This window comes from Lathyrus oleraceus, chromosome 5 (genome assembly GCF_024323335.1).
Source record: "Lathyrus oleraceus cultivar Zhongwan6 chromosome 5, CAAS_Psat_ZW6_1.0, whole genome shotgun sequence".
NCBI lineage: Eukaryota > Viridiplantae > Streptophyta > Magnoliopsida > Fabales > Fabaceae > Lathyrus > Lathyrus oleraceus.
In genome coordinates, this window is record NC_066583.1 from 284,820,951 (window position 1) to 284,835,751 (window position 14,801).

A 14,801-nucleotide genomic window follows, 5' to 3' on the forward strand; every position below is an offset into this window, starting at 1 on the left:
CTCTCAGCTAACTAAACTTGAGTTAGTCAGAGGCTTACCTAAACTGAAGTTTTCTTCAGATGCTCTGTGTGAAGCTTGTCAAAAAGGAAAGTTTTCAAAAACATCTTTTAAAAAGAAAAATGTTGTTTCTACCTCTAAGCCTCTGGAGCTTCTTCACATTGACTTATTCGGTCCCGTGAAAACAGCATCAGTCAATGGAAAGAAGTATGGACTAGTAATCGTTGATGATTACAGCCGCTGGACATGGGTAAAATTCCTAAAGCACGAGAGTGAGTCCCACTCTGTATTCACCAGTTTCTGTTCTAAAGTGCAAAAAGAATTTGACTCTAAAATTGTTAGAGTCAGAAGTGATCATGGTGGAGAATTCGAAAATAAAGATTTTGAAGAATTATTTGATTCTAATGGAATATCCCATGATTTCTCCTGCCCTAGAACTCCACAACAAAATGGAGTTGTAGAGAGGAAGAATAGGACACTCCAAGAAATGGCCAGAACCATGATCAATGAAACAAATGTAGCAAAGCACTTTTGGGCAGAAGCTGTAAATACAGCGTGTTACATTCAGAATAGAATCTCTATTAGACCTATTCTGGAAAAGACTCCCTATGAACTGTGTAAGGGAAGAAAACCCAACATTTCATATTTTCATCCTTTTGGATGCATTTGTTTTATATTAAATACTAAAGAACATCTGAACAAGTTTGATTCCAAAGCACAGAAAGGTATTATGTTAGGATACTCAGAACGCTCTAAAGGCTATAGAGTATACAACACAGAAACCAAAATTATGGAGGAATCAATTCATGTTAGATTTGATGATAAGCTTGACCCTGAAAAGTCAAAGCTAGTTGAAAAGTTTGCAGATTTAGAGATCACTCTGGTAGAATCTGAGAAAACTCCAGAAGCAACTGTCACTCCAGACTCTGAAGAAATTAAATCTCCAGAAATTCAAAGGAAAGTTAAAAGTCGTATTAACGTATCTGAAGATTTGATTTTGGGAAACAAAGATGAACCTGTTAGAACCAGATCTACCTTCAGAACCTCTGAAGATATTCCTCTGGGACTAGTGTCTCTGATTGAGCCTACGTCCTGTGATGAAGCTCTTCAAGATAACGATTGGGTGGCAGCTATGCAAGAAGAGTTAGATCAATTCTCCAAGAATGATGTCTGGGATCTCGTTCCTAAACCCAGAGGCACTCATGTCATTGGAACCAGATGGGTTTTCAGAAACAAGCTGAACGAGAAAGGAGAAGTTGTCAGAAACAAAGCTCGACTGGTAGCTCAAGGTTATAGTCAACAAGAAGGTATTAATTATAATGAAACTTTTGCTCCAGTCGCGAGGTTAGAATCTATTCGTCTTCTTGTATCTTTTGCTATTAATCATTCTATTAAACTATATCAAATGGATGTCAAGAGTGCATTTCTTAATGGTTATATTTCAGAAGAAGTGTATGTCAATCAACCTCCAGGTTTTGAAAATTCAAACTTTCCAGAACATGTTTTCAAACTTAAGAAATCCTTATATGGACTTAAACAAGCTCCCAGAGCTTGGTATGAACGCTTAAGCAATTTTCTTCTGGAACAAAATTTTATCAGAGGGAAAGTTGATTCTACACTCTTCTGTAAAAACCTTAATAATGATCTCATGATATGCCAAATTTATGTTGATGATATTATTTTTGGTTCTGCTAATATCTCTGTTTGCCAAGAATTTTCTAAGTTAATGCAGGCAGAATTTGAAATGAGTCTAATGCAAGAACTAAAGTTCTTTCTGGGAATTCAAATCAATCAAACTCCAGAAGTCACGTACATTCATCAAAGCAAGTACATTAAAGACGTTCTGAAGAAGTTTGACATGACTGAATGCAACTCTGCAAAGACTCCCATGCATCCAACTTGCATTCTGGAAAAGGAAGAGGTAAGCAACAAGGTTTGTCAGAAGCTCTATCGAGGTATGATAGGCTCTCTTCTCTATCTGACTGCTACTCGTCCTGATATTCTCTTTAGCGTCTGTCTTTGTGCCAGATTCCAATCAGATCCTAGAGAATCTCATTTAACAGCTGTTAAGAGAATTCTTAAGTATCTGAAAGGAACTCCTAACCTGGGCCTGATGTATGAGAAAACATCAGAGTATAGGCTTTCTGGTTATTGTGATGCAGATTATGCAGGAGATAGAATAGAACGAAAAAGCACATCTGGAAATTGCCAGCTTCTGGGAAACAATCTAATCTCCTGGGCTAGCAAAAGACAGTCAACTATCGCTCTATCAACTGCAGAAGCAGAATATATCTCAGCATCACTGTGCACAACCCAGATGCTCTAGATGAAGCATCAGCTAGAAGATCTTCAGATATTTGAGAGTAACATTCCTATCCTTTGTGATAATACTGCTGCTATTTGTTTGAGTAAGAATCCTATTTTACATTCCAGAGCCAAACACATAGAAATTAAACATCATTTTATTAGAGACTATGTTCAGAAAGGGATAGTAACGCTGAAGTTCATTGATACAGAACATCAATGGGCAGATATCTTTACTAAGCCTCTAGCTGAAGATAGATTTCTTTTCATCTTAGAAAATCTGAACATTAAAAATTGTCCTGAATGAAGTATGGCTCTGAAAAATATAAAATAAGATTCTGATAAAAACAAATATGATTCTGCCTCTGACTCTGATACTTCTACAAGTTTAGAAGATATCTGAATCAGAAATCTTCAGAAACCAATCTCTTGGTATTCCTGAAGATCAGATACATTAAACACGTGGAGCTCTGAGCGTCAAACCTTAGAACTTCTAGACAGCTGTCAAGAAATTCAAAAGGCAGACTTTTGAGTTTTCCTCGAGCAGTGTGCAAACTGTGGGATTAGACATTCATTTATTAGCTGTAATCATTTTTCCCCCAAACGTGCTATTTTGGTTTTTGTGCTAACGCTGGTATGTGTGTCGTTTTGCATGCGTTTTTACTTAGGTATATAAACACTTTTCTCACATTTCACACACTTATCACTCTCACTCACTCTAAAACCCTAAACCCTTCTCTGCAAGTTCTTCATCTTCTTCTTCAATCTTCTTCATGAATGCTCAAGAGCAAGAAGTTTTTAACTTCTCCCAACAGATGGAAGCCAGTTCTAATCCCCAAACCTCAAACACTCAAACACCCACTGTTACAGGCGTCACCATAACCCCTGTTTATCAAGAACCCCACATTCTTGAGCGAGAAAGCCACATAAACCTTTCAACTCCCTTTGAAGGTTTGGATGTTTTGTGTGAATCCTTTGTTGATTTTGACAACCTAAGAAGAAATGGCGTTGATCTCACTAGGGAACTTCGTCAACAAGGATGGGAAACCTACTTCGACAGGCTTTATGGTCCAATCTACCCTCTTCTAGTCAAGGAGTTCTGGAGACATGCAGATGCAGATGACCAGTTCATTGTTTCTTTTGTTCTGGGAGTGAAGATTGTAATCACTGAAGCTTCAATTGCCTCCCTGCTGAACATGGAGAAAACTGGAGGTAAAAGGATTTACAACATTCCTCCAAGGTCAAAGCGCATCACTGAAGTCATCAACCCAACAATCTTCAAACCTAATGTTGAAGGAAACCCCTCTAAGAACAAGGAGCTTCACCAGAACCTCCGAGTTTGGCTGAAGATAATTCTGGGAACAATCCATCACCGTCCAGCCTCTAACTCTTCAGATTATATCAATGCAGACCAGAAATGCATTCTGTACTGCATTCAGAAGGGTATCAAGATCAACCTCCCTACTCTCCTGTTCAGATATCTGAGGGATTCTGTCAGAGAAACCAGAAACAACATGAAGCCAAGGTCTTACATCCCTCTGGGGAGATTGCTCTCTGACATCTTCATTGAGCATGGATTGGTAGATGATCTGGAAAAGACCAGATGTATGGATGATCTGGCAATTGATGTAGGGAGAGCTTTAAATGCCAAAAACCTCAAGAGCATGGGAATCATCAAAGAGATCAGAGTCAAGCCAACTCTGGATGTATCCTGGGAATCTCTAAAAGATCAGAGGAAGATGCCTCATGGCCTTGCCAGGTTCTTCAAGAATGAACCCAAGAGTGCCATTGCTATCTACCTTCAGGATCGTCTGGATGAAGGCGTTGATATTTCTGATTTCAGTCTCGACGACTGTCTGGATTCAGTAGAAGATCTGGTCAGATACAAGAGAGGTGTCTCTGAGAAACTGATAGCTGCTGAGGCAAGGAGAGCAAAGAAAGCCAGACTTGGAGAAACTTCTGGAAGCAAAACTTCAGCACCTCTGAATGTCTCTTCTGGTAAGTCTATTCCTCCTGTCTCCTCTGAATTTAAAATGGCTTCCTCTAACCCTCTCTCTTCACAACCAATATATACCACCTCTGAAATACCACCCTCAATCACCAGAACCTCCCAACCTATACAAACCCACCAAAGCATTTCTTCTTCTTCATCCTCTGAATATGAATCACCTCCTTACCTTTCCCCTTCTTCTGACCAAGAGTCCTCTGACCAAGAACACTTTGACCCAAACTCCCCAACCATAGCAACACTCTATGCCCATCGACTTGCTTCACAACGAACACAAACCACAGAACCTGAAATAACTTCACCACTACAACAAACAACCACCATACCCTCTGTAATTCAACCATCTGCTCCTCTCACCTCTAATATCATTCCACCAATCCTTCCCGCTGTCCCTGAACCAGAATCCGAACCTTTAGATTTAAACCCACTTTATGCTTCATCCCCCAGTCTTCAACCAGAAGCAGATTCCGAACCCCAAACTGAGTCAGAATCTGAACCTCAAACTCTAAATCTCAGCCCTTAAAACTCTCCACCTCATACCTCTGAACCTGAACCTGAACCTGAGCTTTCTAAACCTACCCTTAAGGAAGCCATCTTTATGATTGCAGAGGCTTCAGCTCAAAAGATAGATTCTCTAGTCACAAACTCTGAAATCAGTGATGATCCTGCATCTGTAAGGACACACTGGAACAGAGTCATTGGCTGGATGACATCTGAGTCTTTTAGGCTGAAGAGTGTCTCTGAACAAGTCAGAAATGGCTACATCAGAGATGCTGAGGCAAGACTCCAGGAGAGACTTGCCAGAGAAGCTGAAGCCAGAAGGCTAGAAGAGGAGAGGTTGGCTAAGGAAGCTGAAGAAGAAGCAAAAAGACTAGAGGAAGAAAGACTGGCAAAAGAAGCAGAAATCCTAAGGCAACAAGAAGCTGAAGCTAAGGCTCTGGCAGATGCAGAAGCTCAAGCTGCTGCAGAAGCTGAAGCCCAGCAGGCTCTGACTCAGGGGGAGTCTTCAACTGCTGTTCCCATGATTCTTCAGACTCTGAAGGACCTTAAGGAAGATCAGAATATCCTCCGAGACAGAATGGACAAGCAAGATACGGTCAATGAGAATATCCAGAAGATGCTTGCCATGATCTTGCAGAAATTGCCTCAGAACCCTTAGGCACTTAGGATTTTATGTTTTGCTTGCCTTCTTGTTTTTGCTTTCTTGTTTTGCTGACTCTGATGTCTTGTGTTCTATTGGTTTTCGTTTCTGCTATTTTAATACAATGTTTTGTTTTTCTCTTCAATTATTTATTTTCTATGTCTTTTTGATTCTGCCAAAAAGGGGGAGAAATCATTAAATAGCTCTGATGAAAATTTGTCTAAAACCTTAAGCACTCTGCAACATTTGTAGAAATAGCTCTGATAAAAATAGCTCTGATAAAAATAACTCTAACATTAAATTTAAGAATTTGCAGAAAGTTTCAGAAATCTCATTACTTGAAAAGCTCTGGTAAGAACTTCTGAACTCCCTAGCACTAACTCAGGGGGAGCTTCTGTCTATCTGATCTTATTTTATTCATGTTTCATCTGCTATTTTAAGTTGTTTTGTCATCATCAAAAAGGGGGAGATTGTAAGAACAAAAATTGTTCTACAACAGATTCCTTGATTTTGATGATAACAAAGGATGAAACCAAAAATGGCACCCTAACGAAAAGTTTCTAAGTGTGCAGGTTTCTAAAGATAGAAGAAATAAATCTGATGATGTCATCAGATGCACAACAAGATCAGATACAAATTATCAAGTATCAGAAGCATCTAAAGTGGAATCTCGTTTCAAGAAGCTCTGACTCTGAGCAAAACTGCAAAGTATCAGAAGCATCTGAACATGAAGTAAAGTCTAGAAGCTCTGATTCTGGAGAAACGTTATCAGCGCCATCTGAACTCTCAAGAGATCAACATCAGAAGCAAAATTCCAAGATTCTCCAGAAACACAAATACTCTGATTATGGATTTGCTAATCATGAAAGAGTAACGTTGAAGACAAGTAAAGATTTTCAAATTGGATTTCCTGATTAAGAAAGAGACGTTAATCTCCGCTTCCAAGAGAAAAGATACTACTTGTGGTAAGTAGTCACTTCAAAGATGAAAAGTTAAACTGCAGAAGCTATTTAAGTGATGGAGTAAACTCAGTTTAATATCCACCAGATTCAACTCTACTCCAACTCATATATAAATAGAGATGCAATCAACATTCAGCAAGCAAGAAATCAACTAGCCAAAACTATACTGAATTATTTCACGCTCAAGAAAATCATCTTTGCTCCCAAAGAATTTCACTAAGCTTTTGCTTATTAAGTGAAAAATCTGTTCTTAAGTTTGTAATACTTGCTTTCTTAGAAGCACTCTAGATTACATATCTTGTATCTAATTTTTATTTGATTTCCTCAAGTGACTCTTTGTAGTCAGTAGACTTGAGAAGACTAAGAGATTTTCTTCTCTCTTAGGTGTTGTTTGTAATCTTTCAAGATTAGTGGATTAAGTCCTTGTTGAAGGCGAAATCACCTTGGCCGGGTGGACTGGAGTAGCTTTGTGTTATAAGCGAACCAGTATAAAATCATTGTGTGATTTTTATTTTAGAAAAGCGCTTATTTTTCAAACAATTCAAACCCCCCCTTTCTTGTTTTTCTCACCTTCAAAGTGGAGGCAAGCAGTGATTGATAAGATGTGTGCTCTTCAAAGTAGTGGTATCTGGGAATTGGTTCTTCTTCCCCCTAGGAAATCTTTGGTAGGTTGTCACTAGCTTTATACAATGAAGGTTGGTTCAGATGGTAAGATTGATCGATTAAAAGCTTGCTTAGTAGCCAATGGATACGCTCAGATTTTTGGGTTGGATATAGGGGTACTTTCTCGCCTGTGGCCGAGATGGCATCAATTATACTTCTTCTCGCCATTGCAGCCATTCAACATTGGCCTTTTCACCAACTTGACATCAAAATTTTATTTTTACATGGCGATCTTTAAGAGGAAGTATATATGGAGCAAACCCATGGGTTTTTTGCTCAGGGGGAGTCATCGAGTACGGTTTGTAGGCTACACGGGTCTCTTTATGGTATTAATCAATCTCCTAGAGCTTGGTTTGGCAGATTCAACACTGTAGTATAACAATTGGGTATGGTCCATAGTGAAGTTGGACATTCTGTGTTTTATCGACACTCAACCCAAGGGTGTATTTATCTTATTGTGTATGTAGATGATATTGTTATAACTGGTAGTTATCATCAGGGAATACTTCTGTTGAAACAATATCTCTCTAATCAATTTCAAACAAAAGACCTAGGTAAACTCCATTATTTTTGGGTATTGAGGTAGCTCAATAAATATGGTTTAGTGATTTCTTAGCGGAAATATGCTATGGATATTTTGGAAGAAACATTTTTGTTGAGAGCTAAACCAATTGATACTCATATGGATCCAAGTATTAAACTCATATCCAATCAGGGGGAGCCTCTACCTGACTCAAGAAGGTATAGGAGGTTGGTTGGAAAATTGAATTATCTCACAGTCACTCGTCCGAACATTTCTTTTGAAGTTAGTGGTAAGCCAGTTCTTAAATTCTCCTTGCCAAGAACACATGGATGTTGTTGTCCGAAGTCTGAGATAAATCAAATTTGCTCCAGGAAAAGGCCTCGTGTATCATGATAAAGGACATACTCAGGTAGTTAGATACTCCGATGCTGATTGGGCAGGGTCACCCATTGATAGACGGTCCACCTCTGGGTATTGTGTACTTGTTGAAGGAAACCTTATATCTTGGAAAAGTAAGAAACAAAATATAGTTGCAAGATCAAACGTCGAGGAAGAGATTAGGATCATGGCAATGGCAACATATGAACTCATTTGGTTAAAATAGTTGCTCAAAGAACTTCAAATTGAAGAAGAAAGACCAATGACACTTGTTTGTGATAATCAAGTTGCATTACACATTGCTTCAAATCCAATCTCCCATGAGAGGACCAAACATATTGGGATATATTGTCATTTTGTCAGAGAGAAGATTGAATCAGGCGACATCGTCACAAGCTTTGTCAACTCTAATGATCAATTGGCAGATGTGTTTACAAAATCCTTGTGAAGTCCCAAAACTAATTATATAGGTGACAAACTTGGTGCATTTGACTTATATGCTGAAGCTTGAGGCAGAATGTTGACATTTATAAATATAGTGTTAAAAATATTTGTATACAAAATAGTCTCACATCGACTATATTATGTAATTAATTGTAATCTCTATATATATATATAATATAGTCTCTATAGTACTTTTTAAAACACACAGTTAACTCAAATATCTAATATAGTCTCTTGTACTTCAATAGTTATAATCAAATTTCATTTTTTTAAAAAACTGTTATAAATTAATTATTAATCAATTATATTCATAACCGGTTCTATAATTAGTTTTAATTTAAAATAAAAATATATATTTTTTTAATTTTTAAAATTTTATTATTATTGTTTTCAAAAACAAAAAATCCTTTTAATTAAAAAATATTTTTTTCGGATTAAAAAAAGTATTTGTTTTTTATGTTTTTTAAAAAATAACTTTTTTTGTTTATTTTTTTTTAAGAAAATCATGTTTTTTGTTTGTTTAGTTTCAGAAAGATATTTCCAAAAAATATATATATAATTTTTTTTATCTTCAAATTTTTTATTATTTTCAAAAAAAAAAATCTAAAAAAGTTTTTATAAGGATATTTTTTGTGATTTTTAAAAAATAGAGTAATTTGATTTTTATTTTGGATATAGATGTCGAAAATATGAGTTTGGATAAAATCATATTAATAACATATCTAAAATACGAATTTCATTAAAATCAAATTAATAATTAATTGATTTTTAATTAAAAAAAAATAGATATGGATATGAATAATTCAAATAAACGATTAATTTGATCAACCCTAATTTTAGTAATTATATAAAGATTTCTAACACTCACAATCCATACTTTTCAATTGAGATGACATTGTCACATTGTTTTTACAAACCAAAACACAAATTAAAACAAATTTCTCTCTCATAAGTCAGACTTCATTGCAAGGAGGAAAAAAATATTTTACTCTCAGTGTAAAATGTGTGCACGTCTCTATTGTTCTAATGTTTTTTTTTTCAAAATCTTTGTTGTTTCAAAAAAAACTCATTTCTAGTTTAACATCTTTGTTCTTCTAATGTGTGTGTTTTAAAGTTTTTGTTGTTTCACATTTTTTCATGAATTGTTTAATATATGTTTAGTTCTAATTTGTTTGTTTCAATATCAAAGTTATTTAACAGTTTTTTCTCTTAGTGCAGAATGTATGCACATCTATGTTGTTCTAATGTGTTTGTTTCGAAATCTTTGTTGCTTAAAAAAAATCATTTATGATTTATCATTTTGTTCTTTTAATATGTGTGTTTTAAAATATCTGTTGCTTCACATTTTTTTCATGAATAGTTTAATATATATGTTGTTCTAATTTATTTGTTTCAATATCATAGTTGTTTAACAATTTTTTTTCTGAGTGCAAAATGTATATGCACACTATGTTCTTCTAATGTGTGTTTCAAAATCTTTTTTGCTTCACATTTTTCATGAATAGTTTAACATCTGTGTTATTCTAATTTGTTTGTTTCAATATCATAGTTGTTTAACAGTTTAATCTCATGTTTAAGGTTTAAGATTTTAACCTTTGCGATAGAACCAATCCTTCCACTATAAATTTTCAATCGAAAGTTCTTAAAAATGTTTGTCATAATTCAAAACAGTTTTCGTTATAATGGATGTTTCATTATTACTAAAATATGTGTTTTTGATATCATTTGTGTGCCTTAACAACTTTTAATATAGGTTTTTTTTTCTTCGAAAGTAAGATGTGTGCAGAGTTTTTTTTCCGATTGATAATTTTTTTGGATGATAGTAAGATGTATTTTTCTTATATAACATGTGTTACAATTTTATGTTATTAGCTTTATGATTAATGGTTCATTTAGAGTAAGATGTGTGAACATGTGTGCTCCTGATATAATATTTTTGATATAAATTATTTTTTCAAATTTTTTCTAATATCATGCTTTCTGATCAAGATGAAATCAAATATTATTTATGTTGCATGCTTCTCTTGGGTATCGGAATAACATGAAATAATAATAACACAGCTAAAATTTGAGTGAAAAGTATAGGAATGAGAAGAAACACAATTAATTCTAACTCTTGGATGATTATAAACTACAATATAATGTCTCTATTTATAAGAGTCTTATGTACTATAATAAATGAATACATATTTAGTGAATTCTACGTAATCTTCTCTTCATCATAGAAACCAATGATTTCTGTTGCATTGACTTTTTCCTTTCTACAAAACATAGATGACTTTATGTCCTCAAAATCTCCCACTTAAAGTCATTTTGTTTGCTTTCAAAATTTCTCTCTCTTGCTAATTCCATGTTGCTACGTTTTAGATAGGCCATAAGAAGACTTGCACCAATAAAACTTGTCAGTGTTGATCGGCTTTGCCATAGCATCAGCTAGGTTGTCTTTAGTGTGAATCTTTTGCGTGTCCACACTCCCTTCCTCTACTACTTCATGAACAAAATGGTATTGAACTCATATGTGCTTTGTCTTGGAATGAAAAGTTGGATTTCTTGCAATGTGCAAGACACTTTGACTGTCACAATACACAATAATTTCTGGTTATTTATGTTTGAGCTCTTCCAATAACCTTTGCATCCATATAGCTTCCTTGCATGCTTTGGTAGCTGCAATATATTCAGCTTCTGTAGTAGATAGAGCTACAATAGTCTGTAATTTGGATAACCGGCTTACAACTCCTCCTGCAATTGTAAACACATAGCCAGTAGTAGATTTTATTTTGTCAAGATCACCTGCATAATTTGAATCAACATATCCTTTGGCACCAAACTCCAATCCTCCAAAACATAATGCAACATTCGGGGTTCCTTTTATATATCTCTGGATTTTTTTAACAGCATCCCAATGCTTCTTACTAGGATCCGCCATAAATCGACTGACCGCTCCCACTTCTTGTGCAATGTCTGGCTTTGTACATATCATGGCATATATAAGGCTTCCCACCGTTGATGCATAGGGTACTCGAGACATTTCCATCCTCTCTGCTTCATTGCTAGGATTTATACTTGAGGATAATTTATAATTGATAGGGAGTGGGGTAAATATTGGCTTACAGTCTTGCATGTTGAAGCCCCGTAAAACTTTTCGTAGATAATTTCTTTGAGAAAGCCAAATCTTTCTATCTTTTCTATCTCGGTGAATTTGCATCCCTAAAATCTTGTTTGTTGCCCCCAAGTCTTTCATATCAAACTCCCTAGCCAAGTATGCCTTAAATTCTTGGACTTGATATTTATTGGGGCCAACAACCAACATGTCATCCACATACAACAACAAAAATGGTGAAAACATTTTCCTCAAACCTCTTGTAATATGTACAATAATCTGAGCTCAACATGTTATATCCAAGGCTAATAATGAAGGAATCAAATCTCTTGTACCAATACCTTGGCGCATGCTTTATACCGTATAGAGATTTGGTCAACCTGCAAACCAAGTTTTATTTTCCTTTTTCTTCAAAACCTTCTAGTTGGAGCATATATATTTCTTTTTCAAGTTCTCTATGAAGAAAAGCAGTCTTTACATCCAATTGTTCAAGATGTAAATCATAAGTAACACACATAGCTAACACTACTCTAATAATGGTAAGTCTAACCACCAGAGAAAATATTTCATTGAAGTAAATTCCTTCCTTTTGTGCATATCCTTTAACCACCAGTCTTGCACGATATCTTTCCACTTGGTCATTAACATCACGTTTAATCTTATAGACCCATTTCTTGCCGCTGGCTTTCCGACCCTCTAGAAGTACAACAAGATCCCATGTCTTATTTTTATGTAAGGCTTCCATTTCTTCCTGCATTGCTGCCATCCATAAAGAATCATTTGAGGAACTCGTAGCCTCTTGAAAGGTTGATGGTTCTCTATCTTTTGTTAGAAGACAATATGCATCATGGCTTGCCATAACATAGTCTTATTGCCAATTTAGTTTCCCTTTTTGATGTGTTAATCGTCGAAATTCAACACCATAGGGTTCTTATGGTTCTTGTACCTCGTGCTCTGGTTCCGCTTCAAAAGAATCATCTTCTACAGACTTTCCATCTATATGAACAATATTGATATCTTTAGCAGTGCTGTCATTTTCCTGCTCCCTTTGAAGTTCATTCTCTGCAAAGATTACATCCCTGATGACAATAACCTTGCGGGAAGTGGGATCCCACAAGCGATCCCTGATGACATTTCCTGGATTTTGGATCCACCTTAGTTCTTTCTTGGGAGTTATACATCACGTACACATGACATCCAACCACATGTAGAATATAATAATCAGTTAGCTTTCCTTTCCACATCTCAATCAGAGTCTTTAAACCAATTGGACTTGATGGTGATCTATTTATCACGCAACAAGCAGTTTTCACGACTTCTACCCAGAACGACTTGGCTAATCCTATAGTTCACAACATAGCTCTAGTACTTTCTAGGAGAGTCCTTTTCACCCGCTCTGCTACACCATTCTACTAAGGTGTATGGGCAAATGTAAATTATCTCACTATACCCTCTTCCTTGCAGAACGCCAAAAACTCATTGTCTGTATATTCTCCTCCATTGTCGGTCTTCAAGAACTTAATTTTCTTTCCAACTTCAAGCTTAATTAGTGCTTTGAAATGCTTAAATATTGAAAACACATATGACTTCTTCTTGATTAGGTATACCCATAATCTTCTGGAGTAATCATCAATGAATGATACAAAATATTTTGCTCCTCCCGGTGACATTTGCGGTGACTCCCACACATCAGAATGAATCAAGTCAAGTATGTGTTTCCTCTTCGTGGTTGATCTATCAAACATCAACCTATGTTGTTTGCTTATCACACAGTGCTCACAAAAAGGTAAACTTACCTATTTGAGCCTGGGTAAGAAATCACATTCCACAAGAACATTTAAGCCTCGTTCTGACATATGGCCCATTATGCGATGCCACGTTGTTGTTGAGTTTTCTTGACTAGTTGATGCAACTGACACATCACCCTATTATAATGTCTCTCCCATAAGAATGTATATACTTGAAGATAACTTCTCTACCTAAGTAACTACTAGAGCATCTCTCACCACCTTCAAGATCCCACCTTCAATATGGGTCTTGTACCTGAGGTTATCTAATTCTCCAATAGACAATAAATTCTTCTTTAACCCTTTCATATGTTGTACCTCTTGAATTATGCAAACTGTACCATCATACATTTTTATTTTGGCAGTACCTACACCAACAATTTCTAGGCATAATCATTTCCCATGAACACTAATCCTTCTGAGATAGGTTGATGAGTGTAAAACCAATCTCGTCGAGGAGTCATGTGTCATGTTGCTCCTGAATCAATTATCCAAACATCAGTGAGTTATTTACTTCCTTTGGAACCAGTTGTTTCTCCGCTATATAGAATCTCTCCATCATCATAGGTATTGGAAACACATCCTTGAGATGAACTTGCCTCAAAAGACTTCTCACCATTCTTCTTAAACCAACAATCCCTTTTCAAGTGACCTTTCTTGCCACAATTGTAGCATTTCAGGTTTATCTTACTTCGATACTTTGATCTACCATGATTTTGGCTCCCACTAGGGCCACGTTCCATTGATCTGCCTCTCGTCATTGTCAAAGCTTCTACTTGTTTTGAGCTTTCTTCACGGTCTTCCTTATTTATACATCAAAACTCTTCCTCAAGAATGGCTCCGACAACATCATCAAAATATATACGGCTTGTAACTTTATTATTTGTTAAGTTGACAGCAAGTGAATCATATGAATCTGGTAAGCTCTGAAGTAGAAGTTTTGCACGTTCATTTTCTGCTATGCTGAAATTTTTCAATGTAAGTTGAGCAAACATCGTATTTAGAGTGTCAATGTGATTTGTCACAGATGTGGGTTCACTAATTCGAAGAGTGTAGAGTCTTCTCTTTAAGAAAATTCGGTTGTGAAGTGACTTGACCTCGTACAATTTGATGAGAACATCCCAAATCTCCTTTGCGGTTTTATTTTCAGCAACGCTAGACAAAACTGAATCCGCCAATGCTAAGTGTAAATTGGAAACAACGTTGTTATCCATCTCATTCCACTTCTCGTCAGATATTCCCTCAGCTCTATCTTCAATTGCGGCTAAGCAATTATCCTTCCTCAGGATTGCCTTTATCTTTAGTTTTCACAGAGAGAAATTACTCCCGTTGAACTTCTCAATCTCAAATTTTACTGTCATGGTAATTTCAATTGAACCGGCTTGCATAATTTCACCGTGAACAATAAAGTATACATGGACAATATTGTATATATTTTACCGCACACCGGAACAAATCTGGTATACATTAACAATCATTGTAAAAGTATACAAT